Consider the following 13,749-nt stretch of genomic DNA (forward strand, 5'->3'; position numbering starts at 1 on the left):
GCTTCTGTCTAAAATTATTTAGCTTCAATTTCCTGTGATTTGCAGGCCCTGGATGGGTTAGTAATAGTGACTGTTATTCTTCTGTGTGGTTGTAGACCAAGTCATTTCTTAACCTTTGGATAAGTTAGCTTCACAGAAGTTACTTTAGATCAGAATTTGCTTATGAGGTGAAGAATGGTATAAACAAATACATAAACTATTTGCCAGAAATATATAATTGTTATATAGTATAATTGTCTTTTCTCTGAGGTACTTCTGAATGTTACTGCTATGCTGCTAGCATTTGAGTTWTGGAGTACGCAGTTCAAGAAAAAGCTATGAAGCAGTACCAAGGATGTAAACATTTTCATCTTTCTAAAACTGCTCATGTGGATTTTCTGCCTCACCATGTCAGTCCCCTGTAGTTCTTGTTACTTTGTATCTGTGTATTCAATAAATATACCTTCTCCGGTGCCTAGCATGAGTTTATCTGCCCTGCTGAACTGATGCCATCAAGTTTAATTGTCTAATTAAAATCAGCTCCTGCTTCATTTCAGTGCAATTCCTTGTGTGAAGATTTTGCTTTCTGTATGGTCTGGCTACTGAAATTTCTGAGTAATAGTAAAAGAATATTAAAGTAGGCGAGAGGAATGAATGGCTTCAAGCTCTGACTAGAGCTAAAATTTAGAAAACTGATTTAGTTTGAAACTGCTAGAGATCTATTACCTAAAATGGGAACATAAGAGTTTCTTTGCAGACATAGATTCAGTTTTCTTTACATCAGAAGGGTTCTGAAAGTGTCTTCTGTGACTTCCTGATCACTGCTTGTGAAAATTTAATTGAGGACAAAACAGTTGGTGTAAAATTCCATATATTAAAATACAACAGGACCTGTGACCTCCTTAAGATTGTGCTGGCATAAATTGTCACAAGTAGCTGCATGGGAGCCATTAGATAACATCATTGTGATAATCTAAAAGTGATGTTGAAAGGGAGGTGAGAACATCTGGGCTTCTGCTACAGGCCCAGATATATACAAACATAGTGCAAATAAAAYAGGGCTTACAAGGCCAGAAATCTGTTACTATGCTAGAAGAAAAACTCTCTGATCTAGAGGCATGCTGGAATGCCTGGCTGGCCTACATTATCATAAAAGCATGCGTGTACTTGAGAGTTTGGAGAGAAATCMGTGGCAGGTGGTTTCATTTCCAGGCTTTGTGACAAAATTTAAGGGCAGATGATTTGAGTTACAGTAAAAATACACTATCCTTAATTCGCAAAAGTGGATGTTACCTTGTTTGAGAATTCACAAAACCTTTTTGATTTCTCAAGCTGATAGGTACAGAAYCATATTYTATGCATGTTCAAAATATTTCTCCCTTCTCTCTACTTATTACCATCTAGGATAGCAATTAACAATGTAATGTGAACTGCAGAAAAACTTCTGCTTGGCTCCTATTCTGGCTTTCAGAGGGGCTTAGAGCATTTRTCTTTATGAAGACACTAGAGACCTCTTACATATCAAAATGTAAAGTAAGATAAACAGAAGCAGGACCCTTTTTCGAGGGGGAAGAGGAAGAGAAAAGGGAATTCGGGGTAGAGGGCAGGAGGGAGTTTAGTTTTATTAATAAAACTTAAACGTCTTACTCTGCTTCTATATGCTTTTTTTTTTTTTTTTAAAAATGTAATGGTTAATTGTTGAGTTCTAATGCTCTTAAAAAATAAACACTAGAGTTTTACTCTTGGCCTACTGTCCAGCTAGTGACCTTGATTTGATTATCTGCCTCCTCAATGCCTTCCCAGTAAAACAGGAAAGAAATTTCACTTTGTAAAGTGCACTAAGAAGTCTTTTGAAGAGTAGTAGTCTCTTGTTATTGGGTTGTCTTTATTATATGTTAATGTAACTTCACTGAAGTTCCATGAACCTCTTTAGTTCCCTCTGTTTGCAGTTCTGTCACTTGTGGAGCTGAGATGCATGAAGTCAGTGAAAAGATGTTTCTTCACTGACTTGGGAGTTTATTGTTTCTTGAGTCTAAGGTCTGTAGCGTGACAGAGGGGTTGGTGTTTGCATATCTGAATATTTAGCCRTGGAGGACACTTTGCCCTCTCTTACCTACTTGTGCTCCAGTTAGTATGTTTTGCTCTTACCAGTTTTAATTTCTACTTATTTAGTTGATGGAGGTTTAAAAAGAAGACCCATCCCACTGACCTCCTTTTATGAGGAGGTGAGAAGTACAGCTGCCTGTAACCCAGCTTTGTGTTTAAATCCAAATCAAAAACACTCACAAGTTGCAGACATTCCCAAAACAGTATAACCCTTTTAGGTAATAAAAACGACTAGAGGCGAAGATTATTCAAAGCAGTAGTTTTCAAAGGAGGTCAGTGCTGGGCTAAGTAGTTCTTCCAGGTTGAAAGTTYAGGGATTTGGATATGTATTGTAGACTGTGTCAAGGCAGGAAGCACGTATGGAGTGAGTTCTTGCTGACAGAGCTCACTGGAGCGGCAGTCTGCAGGATTGCCAGGACCTGGATCGGGGAGGGGGGCACGTTCTCTGGGAAGATACTGAAAACTGCATAATTTACTTAAACTTGCTTGTTCACAAAATATCCTGGGTATACCCAACTTATACTGCTGTTACATTACTAGGTTTTATTCGATTCCGTATCACCCTGGATTTTGGTGTGCTCATTGATGAAAGTGTTACTGTTAAACAAGCAAACACRTTGTGCCCCTACACTTGGACTCGGCTTTTCCTACCTCAGAGTCGACACCATAATTCATAATTATAGCTGAAGTTTGTTTTTTGTCATGTATTTCGTGCTCCAGTTTTCTTTTAGTGGGCTTATTTCTCTTGACTCTTGTCAACCTGCTCTGTGTTTGTAAATAGCTAAGAGGGGTGGTGCCAGTGAACAGTGCTCAGGGATGTTTGGTATCATTCCTGAGTTAGTGAGACCTATTAACCTGAGTTAATAGGTTCTTTCTTCATCCTTTCTAGTTGTTCATGTGGTGATTTGTAGAAGACCTGAAGATCCCAGTCATCAGTACTTCCCTGATCYGGTGCAGACACTTCTGCTTGGATTCTGTCAATGTATATAGAAACAAAAGACTTGCTGTTCACTAAAGAGACTGAAAAATTAAATTTGGATTCCCTCCTGAGCTGTAAGTTCAGCAAGCTGATACATTACTAACAAGTAATGTATTAATATATTTTTAGTCTAGGCTATAATTAAATTACAGGAAGAAATGAGGAAATGACTGAATATCAAAGGCTATTCCGTTAGCAGTTATTTCTCCCACCTCCTTAGTAAGTAGTAGTTTGAATGTCAGTGTAGTGAATTGACATGAATGTCAGAGGCTTATCCTTTCATCCTTGTATTTCTGACTTCTTTTGTTTCATGTAGATTATGTTTGACAGCTTGTGCTGCAGTCTAGGACAGGTTGTGCGGTTGTATGATTCCAAATTGCAGATTTTAAATATACATCATTTATATCTTAAACAAAACTATTGCAGATWGAAACAACTAGTGCTATCTTGCATCAGAGTAGTAACATTAGGTTTAGGAACAAATTCCATGAYGGTTTAGACAGGAACAGGAATTTCCTGGAATAAAGGAAATAACTTTGATCAGATGTGAGAAAGTTTGTTCTGGGAAATGGTCTGAAAAATGTGTGGGGGTACTTATACCCTACAGGCAACCTCAAGTTCCTTATATGAATCATCATGTAATCTGTTTTCTAAATAACTACTATAACAAAATGACGCATTTCTATAAAGCAAAGATATTTGCCCTAACAAGTGATCGCTGTGCTACTGAATTATACTGACACATTTAATGTAAAACAAAAACCTACTTTTGCTGAACACCTGCATCTCATACCTATCCTAGAGCCTTTGTCTATAGAACTTAGTATAAATCTAATGGTGATCTATTTTGATCTTAGCAATTTCAGATATTTCTGGCAGCTTATAATGTCTTGCAATGTCTGAGATAAAATTGAGCATGCACTGTAAAAGCAAGCCTGCATGAAATGTGGTGGTGGCATTAATTATATTCACTTACCACATATGTGCTGCAGGAGGTTTGACCCTTGAAGTGAGTTCTTCTTTATGACTCTRTATCTTTCACCTGTTCTCCATTAGATGGAGCATTCCTTCATCTGACAGATTGGATTTTTCCAATGCTGGGAGATGTTATCTTTCACTGCACTCTGAAATTTAAAACAATGCTGTCTCATTAACCATACATTTTTGTATGTGTTTCATGCATCTGGACTTGCATGCTGGCTTTCAGTTCCTGTATCATGTTTCACGCAGTTACCTCAGTCCACCACATGGTAAATGTTACTGTTCCACATCTGGCTATTATATATAGAAAGACATGTATGTTTTTAGTTACTTTTACATTACACTGTTGTTTGTACTTAAGGATTTTTATCAAGATGCTACTCATTCAGGAAGTTTAAAAAAGGAAAGAGTGGAAGACAAGATTTGCGGTACTTTTGGCAAGCTCTAGAGTGTCTGTCACTATGGCTGTAGCAGTGGGAAGGATTTAAATGTCTGCTTTTTTAGTATTGCTTAAATCTGCTATTGCACTACAAATCCAAATACTTGAGTGACAGCTCAGTACTTGCACAGGTCTGTGGGAATGACATGATTAATTTGGTTMATAGTGGTAGTTTTTTGTCACATTGCTTTGCAATAATGAATTAATACAATAATTTATGCTTAATAGCTTGGTTGTATTGTTTCCTCTTCTGGATTGGGGTCTGGATTTGGATTAAATGTTGCTGAGTTTAGACTGCACGTTTCTTTCCTTCTTTCAATCCATATGCTTTTCTGTATAAAAAAGGAGGAAAGTGTTTTTTTTTTTTTTTTTTTTTGTTTTTTTTTAGCAAACTATGTTAAAACCTAATTCAGCAAACTAACTGTAAACACATTTAACTTCCATGAAATGCATATGCTGTCACTGTGCTATAAAACACATAAGCACATGCTTAAATTCCACTGACTGATCTTTGGAAATAGGAGAACTGTAGTACACTATGAAGGTTATCGTGTATCATGATGTGGTGAACCAAATTTTCAGACAAAATTTGGAGTCAATTATCTACCTGTGTTCTGTCTTGAGAGCTGTGCTAGTAGTATTAACATGCATAGTTTCTCCCACCCACAGGTGTTTTCTTGAAGGTTACAGTGTTACGAATAACTAGCACTTTTGTAAAAGGCTATAAAGAGGCTTTCCAGTACAAAGCCAGTTTTCAAACTATTCCAAGCTGTAAATGAAAATGGTTACGACTGAGTTATGACTCGTGACTCAGTGTAAAATGTGCTACTGTTTTCTGTCCGGTTTTGCTGGATACCAGTCTTSTAACTCTAAACACTGCTGTCACCTCAATTGATGCCATTGTTTGTAGCAYCAGAAACAGAGACTAGCAAGGAAATCTGAACTCCCCCATTCCCTCCAAAACTGTCCTTGCAGATCGATCTGCAGGGTTCCAAGTGTTTTGGCAGATTTGTGGAGGCAGGTGAGCATGGTTGTGTGAAACGTGTAAATGTAGGATCCCTGATTCAGAAGCATTATTTCTTCTTTTAAAACATGTAAATTATCTCCAAGATAGACTTAGTCTTTCAGRTCTGGTCAGTGAGGGAGACAGAAAAGCCTACTGAAAAAGAAAGGTATAAGTTACYGTTCCTTCCTTGATACAGATATATGCTTGTTCAGATAAGACACAGGGCCTGGCAGACACTACCTAGTCATAGATTAGTTTTAAACAGTTGCAGAATTTGCTGCATACTTGTTGTCTCCTTATGGCACAAACATAAGCCAAACTTCAGGTAACAGCATTATCTTCCTCAATTCATGGAAGACCTGAAACGATAACTGTGTTGTACRTGAGGTATTCCAGTTTGTCACGTTGTACTTACTTTTAAATCAAATTATTCCATGGAAGTATTTTAAGATTCTAGCTACCCAACAGGCCTCCTGTTCATCTTCACCAGGGGTTCAAGTTTGAAAATTTGCTGTATATTCTGGTGTTTGGGACCAGCATAACACAATTTTTTTACCCAGTTAATTGATGCAAGGGGAACAGAAGTAGGAAGGGATTGAAGAGCAGATGCTGAAACAGGCTCTCTTTGGCCCCCCAGGGTGAAGATTGGGTCCACTGCTACTCAAATTTTTATCACCTGTGTGATGGCACCATTTGCCAGCTGCTCCATCTGCTCCATGGAAATGCCTTCCTTGTAATCCTGTCACAGACCTATGTATAGAATCATAGAATTGTTAAGGTTGGAAGGGACCTCTGGAGATCATCTAGTCCAACCYCCCTGCTCAAGCAGGGTCACCTAGAGCATGTTAGACAGGGTTGYRTCCAGGCAGGCCTTGAAGATCTCCAGAGAAGGAGACTCCACAACCTCTCTGGGCARYCTGTGCCAGGGCTCTGTCACTCTCGCAGGGAAGAAATTCCCCCTCGCGGTCAGGCAGAACTTCCTGTGGTTCAATTTCTGCCCATTGCCTCTTGTCCTGTCACACGGGGCAACTGAAAAGAGTTTGTCCCATCCCCTTGACACCCTCCCTTCAGGTACTTATACACACTGATAAGATCCCCCCTCAGGCTTCTCTTCCCCAGGCTGAAGAGGCCCAGCTCTCGCAGCCGTTCCTCACAGGGCAGGTGCTCCAGCCCTCTGATCACCTTTGTAGCCCTATGCTGGACTCTCTCCGGTAGCTCCATGTCTCTCTTGTACWGGGGAGCCCAGAACTGGACACAGTGCTCGAGATGAGGCCTCACGAGGGCTGAGTAGAGGGGCAGGATCACCTCCCTCGACCTGCTGACAGCAGTGTTCCTAATGCACCCCAGGATGCCATTGGCCTTCTTGGCCACAAGGGCACATTGCTGGCGCATGGTCAACTTGTCATCCACCAGCACTCCCAACTCCTTCTCTGAAAGAATATAGAATACAGAGCAGCCTAGGGATCAGCTCCTCTAAGCTCATTGGGACCTTAGTGGGGTTGATTACTTCTGTGTCTCACCTTCATCAGAAGCTGGTAATAAGTTGCATACATTGATCCAATCTCTGCAATTGTGTAAGGTTTGACTTTTAAGATACATTTTATGCAAAATGTAAGATTTAGTATCTGAGGAGGGTCTGTACAGACTTTACCCTGCCGGAGGGAAAAGTAATTAAATCTTGTAATAGGTTAGCAACTTGCTCATAGACTAAACATGGGCAGGARAGCAGTCTAGTGATAAGATCAAAACTATCTCCTGGTTAAAAACATCAAATCCATAAATTTCTCAAAASTTACACAGTTTGTTCTTGTTCACATGAAGGCAAACTCACCACTAGTGAACAAAGRCATGTTTTCCTGTGAAACAGCACATAGTGCAAATGGACCCTCTTGCTGCTTTCCCTCCATGTTTAGCTCTTGCCACTGGAACCTGTTTTTCACACGTGTAACAGTGCTGATACCACCGAAATCTGCAGTAAGCCTGCCTGTGTCTGCTGTCTRAGGTCAACTGCTAAGCAAGAGAACCTTCTATGTAGTGCTTAGGAAGTCAGGGGGGAGAGAGGGAGGAGAGGAATATAAGATTGAGTGGATGGTGAAGTGTGTATTGGTGGATGAGAGAAGGCAGGATTTCATTACCATCATGTTGTACCCTCCTGAGGAAGAAAATATATATATATATATATATATATATATATATATATATATATATTTTTAGAGGATCCCTTGTTAAATTGTGGGTAATAAAGTGCTCTTTCACCAGTGAAAGTTTATGTAACATTTAGAAAGTCTTTGTCAAAATTTTGGGTAGAAAATGTTGGTAATCTCTGCTCTGCTACTCTAAGTACCAGCTGTGTGTAGTGTCTCATGATAAATATTTGCAAGCCAGTATTGAGTAGAGAGTGCTTTTGTTACTTTTAGTTTGTTCAGCAAGGACTGTGATGGTGCTTAAAGACTCAGTTTAAAAGAAATGAAACATTCCTTGTTATTTATTCTTCTATCTTTTAGTTTCTAACCTTACAAATGAGGATGGTAGACAATCTGAAAATAGCTGGCAGTTCTTGTAGTATCCCTGACTTGCAGCTCAAGACAGGTCTTTCTCACAGGTCAGCCCTGTAAACCAGCCCAAACAGAAGGGGAGAGGGCATGGAGCGGTATTCTTGTGCTGCAGCCCCTGAAAAATGAGAGGGGAGGCAACTACGTCGAGCACCCTGGTGCATGTAAGTGTTTCAGCTGAAATCATTGAGCTAGGAGGCCATCTGCTGTGATGGCTACTGCTCACAAGTATGTGAGAGAATATATTTAAAATGAATTGCAAGCAAGTTACAGAAGGAGAGTGTGTGTGTGTGTACATTCTTGCACTGGCAATTGCTCATCAGGCAGGGGTGTGCTGATTTTATTGTCTGGCACAGAGTGTAGAAGTAGTAACCAAGCCCTTGCTTGAGTTTGGTGGTTTTTGTTTTTTTTTTTTTTTTTTTTTTTCCCCTCTCTGGTGTGAGGGTGATGGCTTCCAGAGCTGTGCAGAGGCAGCCAAACCAGCTCCCAGCAATGCCAGGGGAAAACTGCATTGGTGCTAGTAGTACACCCAGCCAAATAACAGCTGCTTTTGATTACATTGTATTTCACATCTCTGGTAAGGAGCAGCCTGTTTCATTTCTGTTTTTTGCTTCCCCCATCCCCCTGTGTTAATCTGACCTTTTTATGGGATGTGTTTATCTGTAATCAATGACAAAGTGAGCTGTAGAAAGGGATTTTTGCCTACTTGTGGTTAGGCTTTTGTTAATGAAGCATCACATGCCGCCATCCTGTAAAGCTGTGCTGTGATGGCTGGGTGCAACAACAGAACAGCAAAAACTATAGTTCTAGTGCTAGTGAGGTGGTTGATTGTTTTCTTTTTTCTTTCTTTTCTTTTCTTTTTTCTTTTTTTTTTTTTTTTTTTTTTTTTTTTTTTTTTTTTTTTGTTTTCATTTTTTTCTCTCATTCTCCTCAGTTGAAAATACAGAGAATATCACTGCAAGTCGTGAGAAGGGCTATATGTATTGCATCTCTTTTTATTGGATCCACTCTGGGTCTTTACTTTGCATTTTCACCCTTTTATTAAAGGAACAAAAAGGATTACTATGTGACTATTATTCCCTCTCCCTCTCCTGTGTCTGGCAGGTACAGTTCTTGCTTGTTTGGGATGACAGCTCTTGTGTACTGAGTCTATGAATGTTCTCAAGTGTTTTAAAAATCACTGCATTAGCTGTGAATGCAGCTGCAGAGCTGTTGCAATGTCATAGGTAACCCCAGAGAGAAGGTGAACATCTTCAAGCCACAAACTAGGCAGTACTGCTTTCTCCSTAACTTCTTTCTGCTTCATCTTGCCATGTTACTCAGGAGGGCCTGCTGATCCAACTGCAGTGGATTTACATCTCTTATCACCTAATAATTCTTGCTGCCTGGCTACTGTGTGGTCTGTCACGCTGTGTGCTCCGTTCGTTTGTTCTCAGTCTTCTGTTGTACTGACTTTTAATTCTGCCATCTTACATGCTGCTTGTGTATGTCTTTGATGTTTTTTCCCTCACCTCATCTGCCTGCCTGTAATTCATCCTTTCAGATGTTATACCTTTTTTTCAATATTTAAGTCCTAGGAAATAGGTCTGCAAGAGATTGAATAGGTTCTTAGTCATTMCTATTATCCCTGCCCAGGGTAATATTAACTATAGCCAGGGGTATCTGTGAGACATTTTGGGGCTCAGATACCTYATGACACATCCTTCTTCCACCTACTTGCAGGCTCCTCCTAGTAGCTACCAGAACAGCTACTAGCTGCCCCTTTTCCTGGRTGGCACATGGGAGAAGTTGCAGTGTCCAGAAGAAAACAATTCTTGAAGGCTCTGTTTGGGTTCATTTTTGTGCTAACTTGGCTATGAGTCTGACTACACTTAAAACTATTTCTGACAGAAATTAATTTTTCACATTTTAATCTTAAAACTACCAGATACTAATCACTCCCTACTCTCTCCTTCTTTTCCTCCAGCAATCTGTTCTAGTACTCAACTACCTTAATACTGGGAAGTTTTTGCTAATGTCTAACTTAGACCTCTCCTTGAAGTTCTCACATGTGGTAACCACCTTCTACTGAAGCTTAAATGGAGACAATTAAATTCTTCCCTGTAGCTGATAGCATGAAAAAACTATTACCTCTTATGTGATTGGGGAGTGTATGGGGCCTAGGGAGCATAAAATRTGTTTGTACTGGTCCATGATGACGTTACTCGCCCAGTATCATGTCTGCAGCAGTGGCCACAACTGCATGTCRGGAGAAGAGTAAGAACAGGGCAAATGTATTATGATACTTGCCCAYTGAAGTGCTGTTCTAGCCTCTGTGTTTTCAGCTCAGGGGATTGCATGGTCTTGGTGTAGCTCATCTATTTAATCATCTCACCTGGCTCTCCCTTGTGATACTGTCTCCCCTTGAATGTATGTAAGCTCCTCTGAGAAGCTGTACGCTCACAGGCTTCTTTGGCAAGGGCTTTGAGAAATCTACTGCTCACTGTGAAGGACAACTGCCATTAGTTTGCTTTGCAGATAAGAGTTGAGGGTTTGGGTACGCTGCCGTCCCTCTGGGCCTCAAAGAGGAACTGAAGCATCAAGAAGCAGCAAGGGAACTGAGAATATCCAGAGGTGTATGCTTATAGGCCCATTCCAGAAAGAGTTGAAGAAAGAAAGAATTTTGAATGGAAATAACGGTAGAAAAAGGTTTAGGAACTATAAACAAAAATCCCTGGTGTTTCCTGGTGTGTTGAATCCTTGCTGTGTTCAGGCCTTTGGAGGTTCATTGTGAAGAACCAAAATGGTACTGAAGAAATGCTGACTCCGTTGTATCTGTCTCTTAATGAGAACAACCTGCAGGACCCCAAATTTTGGCCAATTGCCTATGGTAGAAAGCGTCACTGGGATTCATAGTCTGTTAACCACCTCTCTGCAGATTTTTGAAGAACTCCAGCGCAACGCAGTGATCATCCGCTCCCATTCTGCCAGCCTGGAAGCTCCAAGCCCCAAAGTTCTCTGTGCCTGGAGCAATGTGCCAGAAGTCATTTGTTTCCCTAAATAAATGTAACTGGGAAACTAAGAGACATGTGCTGTGAAGTGACTACTTGAGCTTTCTTTGTGACCAAGGGAAAAAGAATCTGTATAAAAGGCTTTCAAAAAAAAAACAAAACCAAAAAAACCCCAAAAAACCCCCAAAACCACTTCCAATATAATAAGGTTATTTGATGTATTCACAAAGAAGTAGGAAAGCAACTGATGGTTCAGTGCAGTTCATGTTTCTTGTTAAGTAGTCATGTTAAACAGATAATTTTAGCAGAAAAGTTAGCTAAGCAAATAATATTACTTTATAATTATAAATGAATATTCTTATAAATATGTCAGTAGTTAATACACATTGGTTACAGTTTTCATGACCAAGGAATTTTTAAAACAATTTTGCCAAATATGGCATGAGTTTGTGCAATATATGTTGAATAATATCCTTGAACCTAATATATACTAAAATCGTACTATTGTTATATGCCCACTGGAGTGGAGACTATTTTCTGATATTTGTGTTTGTTTAATTATCTTATTTTTTAAAGGATATGGTCTCTCAAATCTTAAACTGTAAGTGATGTGGGAAAGATTTTATCAATGGTGTAACTCTCAGATATCATTTCAGATGTAAACATCTTGTATCACTGGGAAAAATGTGGTACAGAGGTTTTAAGAGAAATGCTTCAGGACCTGAAGAGATAAGAGTGTTGCCTTTTTTGTTCTCAGGGCAGGTTGCACTGTTTTTCTTGTGTCTGTTCTCTCTTTTGTAAACTCAGCCTATATTTATTTTTAATTCAGTAGAGAAATGTACTTTGGACCTAAAAGTGTATCTTACCACTGAAAAATAGCTTATACATGCACAAATAATATTTATACTTTATCTTTGGCATTTTTGGTGGAAAAGRCTTGCATTAGCAGGTGAGTAAGGCAATATGATTGGAGAGACTTCCTTTTCTATTATCTGTAATTTCTCTGAGTGTGTGTCAAGCATAGCCCAGTGTGTGCAAGGCCCTCTAAGTATTGCAAGTACAGGCRTTAAGTCCAAGTGTGATAATATTTGCTTGTATCCATTTGGGTCTTAGGTTGCAGCATTCATATCTGGGACAAGGCTGTTTGTCTTTGTGTACAATATAAAAATAAATAAAATGTGAAATAATCAAAGGAACTAATGCCTTATCATTGACAGACATGGTGTAAATATGCCTCTGCTCTGGCATGCGATGTTTTTTTTATCCTGGGAGTAATTCTGATACAGATTTTGTTGACAGGGTCCTTTAGAGGAAAAAAGTATATACACACATACAGACACAAACACAGACACAGACTCACATACTTTCTCCTTTTTCTGCAGGAGAGGATATTGTTTTAAAACAAATGKTTTTTGTTTGCTTGTCTTTGTTTTTGTTGGCCACTTAGGGAGCATAATACGGTGCAGTGAGGTGGACCAACTGATGTTCCATCATGAAAGTGGCTTTTCTGGCCTCCTCTGTATTTATAGCCGTTTCTAATGAGAAGTCACTGTTCAGCTGCAAATGCCACARAGTTAACGCTCTGTCATATTCTCAGTAAAAGAGAAAAATGGGCTAATTACAAGTGCTTTTAACTTGCCAGATACTTGAAAGTCCTTTCGGGTGAAGGTACTGGCTCTGTTGAAGTGGAGGGTTCAAGAAAAATAAATCCATATTCACACCATAGAGAACATTCTTCATGGTCCTATTATGCTCATGTGTATGGCAGGTGATGTCCAGAAAATGAGTTTTGTACCAAGCTGACAGAAGCCATGCCATACTGTGCCCTTCATGAAAAAGTCTCTACAGTTGTTACACTACACCACTTTCCTAAACATCTCAAGCAGTTATTTCTGAGGACTTTTTGAGTAAATTTTATGTGAAATATATCTTATTCCACATGAAAGAAGCTATTGGGAATGAAGCCCACAATAAAATCATGCCTGAAGTTCAACCACTCACAGAACTTTTTATTACCATGCATGATTTATAGATGTGGCTTGGTACTTTTCTCATTTGTAGAGTACATAAAACCCCAGAAATCTGGGCTCCTGAGAGTCCTCAGTTCACCATCTAGCTTGTCTGTCAACTTCTGAATTATTTCTAAGGAATACGTTTTCCTAACAGGTCAACTGTAAGAGAATGACAGCAGAGATAAGAGTGTTATTTTGGATGTACCTCAACCTGTGCCCAAGGCTATCCACAGCAGGGAACACTCTGAGAAACAAAATTGTCACTTTGCAGCCAGCCAGAGATGTGGGAAAGTTCTGGCATAAGCAGACAGCTGTGCTGTGGACTTTCAGTCATTTGGGGGCAGTAGGAAAGGAAAGGCTGAATACTCATAATGTTTTTCTTGCCTGTTGTTGCTGCTACTGTCTTTTAGCAAAAGCTTTAATGCAGGAAGTATTTGAGAACAGAACTGAACTGATGTTGCTAAACCTAAAAAACCATAAACTAAAATGGTCCTGTCCCTTGTCGGGGGGAGTATTCACTGCGGTAAATATTTTAAAACCCAATCTACGTTTTGTCATGAAATAATTGCAGAGGGCATGAGGTTATGGTTGCAATATTTCTGTCTTAGCTTCATCTAAATTAAATGTTTTTCTTATTGCAATTTTAAAATATAACATTGCTTGTTTCTAGAATGGGGACTACAGGGATGAGTGTTAATGTTTTTG

This window comes from Rhea americana, unplaced genomic scaffold, assembly GCF_003343005.1.
Source record: "Rhea americana isolate MKP2758 unplaced genomic scaffold, rheAme1 scaffold_153, whole genome shotgun sequence".
In the NCBI taxonomy this organism is placed as follows: domain Eukaryota; kingdom Metazoa; phylum Chordata; class Aves; order Rheiformes; family Rheidae; genus Rhea; species Rhea americana.